This window comes from Corapipo altera, unplaced genomic scaffold (genome assembly GCF_003945725.1).
Source record: "Corapipo altera isolate COAL_440 unplaced genomic scaffold, ASM394572v1 112, whole genome shotgun sequence".
Lineage (NCBI taxonomy): Eukaryota > Metazoa > Chordata > Aves > Passeriformes > Pipridae > Corapipo > Corapipo altera.
The window spans coordinates 5,678,711-5,686,085 of record NW_020884899.1 but is presented as its reverse complement, the minus strand read 5'-3'; positions in this window follow the sequence as shown (position 1 = coordinate 5,686,085).

Here is a 7,375-nt window from a genome sequence, read left to right as displayed (position 1 = left end):
GAGGAGTTGGGCTCACCCAGTAAGCACGTTGCCTTTGGCCAGGCATGGGCAGGGCTCAGGGCTGACCTATCCTGGCAGGAGACCCACTGGCAGCCCAGTGGGGTTGGGCCATGGGGTGGTGGTGGGGGTTTGCTGGTCTGAGTGGTGGCTCCTGGGTTTAAACTTGTCCATGCTAAGGCTGGACAGTCCTGGGTGAATGCTCACAGTAACCATGACATGATCTGGTCTGAGACAGACCTTCTGTCTTGCTAAGAGCTTGTAAAATGTAAGAGAAGACTTCAGAAGAGAGAAAAAAGAGACAATTAGAAGCTGTTGTTTCCAAGGGACCAAAATCTGTACGTGCTGGAAGATGACTATGAATCCACTCAAGATCAGAAAGGGATGAGATGAGTTAATAACACTAGGTTAGGTTAATAACACTAATAACACTACAATATTCCTTGATTATTTTTTGGAGATGGGCTAACATTTAAAAGACTTTTTTGACTAGAGGCAAGAGTGTTTCTCTTGAATGTATACAGCTTTTACTTTCTGGGGGCTGATGGCCGTGCTAACACAGCCTGGTCAGCCAGATTCCCTCATGCAGGTCAGGGAAGGATAAATGACTCATAAATGTCAAGAAAACCTCCAAGCAAGAGTGTGGCATTCAGGTCGCTGCTGAAAAGAGACCCTGAGTCAGAGCTGAAATGCCAGCGGTGTGTGTGGGACTACTGCGTGTGTGCATGAAGGAAAAACAGAGCACCAGCAAATGAGGTTTTTTACACAAGAGTTGCTTTCTGTAGAGGTGGCTGTGGGGAAAATAAAAGCATGGCCTGCCTGAAAATTTCTTGAAGGTTTCAGTGGAACACAATCCATTCATCTCCAATGAGGCTGCTACTGACATCCATAGGGAAGGACTCACTGCCCGTGTAATCACTCATTGGTGGCCACACTTTGACTGCCCTGGCATCTCCAGTCTCTTCCAATGTCTGAGCTCACTCAACCTTTCTCCGCAGATTTTTCAGCAGCAACAAAGATAACTGGGATAGCACTGTTCAGATGATGCCCGTGGGATACTAAGGGAGTACAGCAGCTCCACGATTGCTGCTTCTGTAAAGTATTTGGCACTTGTTCTCACATATCATGTGTTTTGGTGAAAACTTGAAGGAATTTTGGGACTTTGTAGGAACCCTGGATTGTAGGGCTTCTCTTGCAGAACAGTTGTGTCCGGGTGCTGGCTGCTGGGCACAGGTTGCTCCATATTCAGCAAGTGGTGGTATGCATTCAGCATCATCCTGCCAGGAACAATAATTGTGAGGGCGTGAAAGAGGATCCATATTTTCAGGATTCTTCAACTTGTGTGACTCTTCAGCCTGTTTTGGAAGGAGAAGGTTCGCCACCATTTGGGTAATCCTCCAGCAGCAATTTTATTATTAACTTTAATGAAGCTGTACCACATGGGGTTTGCCATACTGGGGCAGACCTCTTTGTTTTAATTTCATATTTATTATCCACTAGGCCAGTTACCAACTGCTTTGGGCTATGCTCTAATGACAGAGCAAGGTAAGCATTTTGCCATCCATTCATGTGGCTGTCAGGTGAGCATATGTGAGAGCTGGCAGTCTCAGGGCAAACTGCTGTAGACACCCTGGGCTAGAGGGCAGGACCAGCACTGCACTCGTGGTCTCCCTCCCTTGGGGACAGCCCTACTCATCTTGCAGGGTTCAGGCAGTACCAGAAATCTCCACTCTTACTTGCACCGTGGGGAATAAGAACTGAGATTACACAAGGTCTCAGTCCCAGCCTGAAGTAGCAGGGAAGATGTGCTGGTTCTGGTAGATGCATACAGGTGGAGATAATGTTACAGAAGGTCTTGTTTTCTAATGCTGTGGGAAATGTTCTGCTGGTTTGGTGACTGTGCTCATTTCTGAGGACCTGTTTTCTTTTCAGTCCTTGGGTTGCTCCTGGAACTCATAACTGCCTTTGTTAGGAACACAGATAATATTTTGTCTGTGCTGGAAGCAGCAGCCCCAGCATCTCATCTAAGTCTTTCTTGCTTGACTTTGCAATCTGCTCGATATTACTGCTCTCTGATGCAAAAATAAACATCTAAGTAGATCAGGAATGCAGTGAAATGAAGCTGGGATTCTGCATTTGAAAATGTCGCCACTCAGAGGGAAAATCATCTTCCCACTTTTGTTTGTAGCAGTTACAACAATTTTCTCCCCAAGACACCCTTTTTGTGCTATAATTTCCAAATTCATTACAACTCAGAGACACTTATGTCTGTGACTTACGATCTTGTAACCAGCCCATAGCAATAGGAGGATTAAAGAATTCTCTTCTCTTGCACAAGCGCATGAGGAAAGACTCTGAGAGCCTCCCTCTTCTGTTCTGATCACTTGTACAGCAACATCTCTCATGTCTGAGGAACCCAGTTTGGTAGGATGGAAGATATCAACCTTCTCTTGTCAGATGGACTTTCTGAAGTGTTGCCCATCCCCAAGACTTTTATCCATGTACAAATACTGCCTAAACCTCTAGACATCTCAGATAGATGTAGCATGCACAGTGTCATAGGATAAAACTGCAGCATCCAGAACTTTGGCCAAAGAGGTTACTCATCTGAGTAATATCCCCAGGAACCCAAGGGCACGAGACAGCTTTGCCTTGTTCGTTCTAATAAGAATATATCATCCAAACACCATGTGTAAACGTCACCAGATCTCACACCTGTTGTCCAGTGAGGAACTGTTGAGGATGAAATGCAGTCTGGACTGGTAGGAGTCACTGCTGCTGCTGAGAAGCTGATTGGGGTATATGGGGCAGTTCAGGGGTGCACAGTAACAGCCTCTAATGATCAGCTTGCACAGTGGACACAAGCATTTTTCTGCTTGCTTGCAGAAGGTTTGGTTTTTGGGTCTCCAGAAGGCCACATGTTTTCCAGGTCCCATGTTACTCAGGCTCTCCATTAAACAGAGTCAGTCCAGGATCTCAGTCTCAGTGGGCAGCAGGATGGCACTGTGTGAAGGTGCAAGTACTCCTCATGGATTTGGCTGCAGGAAAAGCAGCTTTCAGCCTGGTATTCACATCCACATGGAAAATTTTAATGTCCATTTTGAGAATTTTTCCCTGTCCCCTGCTGTGAACAGCTTTGCCAGAACACTGAAACATGGTCTCTAGAGGTATAGATATCCCACGCTACTGATAATGAATCATAAGGTTTTCTGCAAGAAACAGTGCTTTATCTCTTTTTTTGGCTATTTTTTAGGGCACGGAGTAGGGGTGGAGAAGGGACATTCACAAAAGAATGACACAGATGCTTGATCCTGGAAAATGTGATTGCATAAGCCTCTCTCTGGGTTTAATTGCCTAAATTTTCAGAGAACTGAGCCTGTACAAATTCCTTGAACAACAGAGGGAACAGTACATGCTGTGTGTCCTGAAAAGCAGACTAGATTGCAGGTGCTTAAATATTGTTTCAGGTGCTTGGCTGTGGGCAGATAAGAGCAGAATAATTCTAGCCAAGGCTCGAAATAATTTCAGTAGTAAAACAGAGGCCAAAGTACTGTGATCCATTTGTAACACTGCTAAATCAAAACTGGCTTTGGAAATTACTTCTTATTTTGCCAAATGGCCAGGACAGATGGCTCCTTCTCTTCTCTGCTGCATGAGTAAAAAGCAGACAAGTACTTGCAAAGCTATTAAAAAATAAAAGTAAAAGTCATGTGGAAGAATTACTTATTGTAGTTAATGAACCAATTATACTGTTTGAGGAGGTGCTTTCTTCTTCATTTTTCATGGGACTGAAATATTAGCATAAACATTTCCTAGAAATACCATGCCTATTCTACTAAAAACTACAAAATTTAGAACAAAATATTTTTTTTCCCCCTCCTGCTTTATAACAGACTAGACTGAAAAAAGATTTGACCTCTGGTTAAGTGTATTGTGCAGCTGGGTTATCTTGCAAGTAACAAAAGGGACAGAAAAACAACAACTCAAGTGTATACACCTTGCTTTGAGAACAGATCCTGCTTTCACAGGCAGAAGATGTTGTGCTGTGTAAGAGCCATTTAACCAAGTGGAGAAAGGTGATTCAAGGAGCGAGGGGTGGGAATTAAAAATCATGATGAATTCAGTTTGAAAACACTTTACCAGATTTTGAGATGACCTCCCCTGAACTGATACAGGCCTCGATGTTGAGAGTCTGAATGTGGTGGCATGGATTTGGGCTACTCTTGCAGTCTACCCTTTACTTCTATTCAAGTGGAACAGAAGAAGGGAAGATGTGCAGGCATAAGTCCTGAACCCTTCAAGGATAGAAGGTTTTGATGTGTTGTGGAAACAGGTGGGCAGGTAGTGGAGCACAAAGACTACTAATGCCCTCCCTGAGGGAAGAGGGAAACAGGAGTGTCCCCAGCCTGGATGGGCTACCAGAGATTCCTGTGGGGAACAGCTGCTGGGAGGGGTTTTGCTGTGGAGAAATATTCACCTGGGCTTGCACCTTGTTGGACATCAGAGCACTGCACCAACACACACACAAGTGCATCCCTAGGAAACCAGGCTTCAGTGCTTCTACTGTTTATACTGCTGCCAAGCTGGTGGAGAGAACAAAGCATGCTTTCATCCTGGAAAAGCATACCACAAAGATACCACTGATTTTCATCCTCTTTTGTGACCTGTGGGCTTCAGCTGTCTCTGCTTCTGAGCTGTTTCCTTTGAAACCAGGTGAGAAATGGGCAGCTCTCAAACTGGGGTGCATCTTCCTGGCCCCTTGGCAGAGAAGGCAGCAAGAGCAGGTAGCATATGTCTTATCTTGCCTTAGATTTGCTGAGCTCGTGGCTTTGAGAGTTGTGGGTACCAAGCTGCGTGTCCAGACAGAAACTATACAATGCTGGGATGCTCATGGGTTAAAACTGTAATTCATCAGCTAAGCTGAAGTTTGTGTTTCAACTTGAGCCAGCCAACACTAGCAGAACTGAACAGCTTTGGGGGAAAAAACACCCAGAAAATATCAACAAGTTATTGACCCTAAATGTGGCAGCAGAGTTGAAAGATTTGGGCCAGCGTAGCTAAAAGAATTTGCTCTTGCTTCATGGCAACTTCATGGCAAGATGGTTTCTGGTGTGCTGTGGGTGGAAAGAGCTATATCCCTTTGCCATCTGTAGTCCTACAGGCTCTTTGCCATTTGGCAGTTCCCATCTCCCAGTTGAAATGGGTTAACACTGTGTGCAAATTCCCAGATCTTCACAAATGCAAACTAAAATGAGTTAGAGCATCTATATATGACTTTGGAAGTCTTGGCAACTGGGTAACTTGCAATTTACTTTGATTTTTTTACAGCCGTATTCAGGTTTTGTTTCAAAGTTTCCCACATTGCCACGCAGTGTAGCAATGCTTGAAGTCTCTAGCCATCAACATGTCCCCCTTCCCAGCAAAGCCAGTATCTCCATGGATGTTCAAAATCCTTATGGAAAAGATACTGTATCACAAACAAGGTAGGGAGTATTGTCTCACAGGAATTCTTCTTGGACTTGATTTTGATCTGCTCTTTTTTTCTTTTTAATACAAAGTGTAAATTTACCAAGTTTACATATTTTCATTTATTCTACTAAAATGATCAGAGAACTGAAATGCCACCCAAACTGAGAATAACCTTATAAAATGTCAATCTGAGTTGATACGGAAAAGAGCTATTTCTTGCCATCTTCTGCACAAATGAATCCACCTTCCTGCTCAGCTTTATGGTGGGAAATACTACTGACAACGTCCTCTTCTTGAGCCTTTTTAACACCTGAGAAGTGGATCAGAGCTTCTCTTTGTAAAACTGAAAGAAGGGCTCATCTGCAAACTCCAAAGCAAGGTTTCTGCTATTAGTGAGCCCTTTTTCTCTTGGAGCTCGTGTGCAGAGCAGGTGCCTTGTGTCTCTGTGGGGAAGAGAACCTGATGGTTTTTCCAGACAGATATATTGGCAGGCAATAAAACCAACCTGAAAAGGGATAAACCTGGCAAAATTAAAAGCCTGATTCAGTAGTACTTATTTAAAAATATTTTTTAAAGCATTTGAGTAGAATGCTTGTCTTTGCCACGCTGCTTTTACACTGCTGCCCCTCTGGCTGTTTGAGCCAGGGGAGACCTTATTTCTCTCTACAACTCCCTGAAAGGAGGTTGCAGCCAGGTGAGGGTTGGTCTCTTCTCCAAGCATCCAGTGACAGGACAAAGGTACATAGTCTTAGGCTGCCCCAAGGCAGGTGTAGGTTGAACATTAGGAGGAACTTCTTCACAGAAGGGCTGATTAGAATCATAGAATCATAGAATCATAGATTCATAGAATCATAGAATCATAGAATCATAGAATCATAGAATCAGATGGGTTGGAAAGGACCTCTGAGATCATCAAGTCCAACCCGTGATCCACTACCACCACAGTTGCTAGACCTAAGTGCACTAAGTGCCACGTCCAGCCTCGTCTTAAAAACCTCCAGGAACGGAGAATCCACCACTTCCCTGGGCAGCCCATTCCAATGGCTGATTACCCTCTCTGTAAAGACATCAGAACGGGCTGGTCAGGGACGGGGTGGAGTCCTGGAGAGACTGGACTGGTTGGCACGGTGGCGTCCGTCGTAAGCTGGACTCGATGACCTCAAGAGGGCTTTTCCAACCAAACCGATGCTACGATTCCAACAAGGAGAAGATCCCAATCCGCCGGAGCCGCCCCGCCCCCCGGGCCCCGCCCCCCCCCCCCCCGATGCCCCGCCCACCACCCCCCCGATCCCCCCCCCCCCCCCCCCCCGATGCCCCGCCCACCAACGCCCTCTCAGAGGAGGCGCGGCCCCGCCCCGCGCGCATGCGCAGAGCGAGCCGCGCGCCGGCCGCCGGGCGCGCTCTCGGGACGGGGCGGGGAGGGGAGGGGAGAGGGGGGCGGTGCCGCGCGCACGCGCGCTCCCGCCGCTCGCCACACGGGCACACGCGCGCTGCGGGCGGGGGCGAGCGGCGCCCCCCCCCCCCCCCGCCGAGGGACCCGGCGGCCGCCGTGGAGGTGAGGGCAGGACAAGGCAGGACAAGGCAGGGCAGGGCAAGACAAGGCAAGGGTGGGAGGAGGGGGAGCGCTCTTTGCCCGCAGGAGGGATCAGCGCCCAGGCTGCCGGGGGGCAGTGCCGGTGTAGGGGCGGCTGGAGGGCGGTGAGATACCTCAGCACCCCCCCGACCGGCGGCTGCGGGTCTGAGGGCTCTCCCCGAGGGTTATTTAGTTATTCCCCGAAGGTTTAATAAAGAGCGGTGAGTCCGTGCGCTCCCGCGGCGGCTGCTCTCCGCTGGAGGGGGAGAAGGGCGGGCAGAGGTGAATGGACGCGCTCCTGGATGTGACCGCCCCGAGAAGTCTTTTACTTCGTGT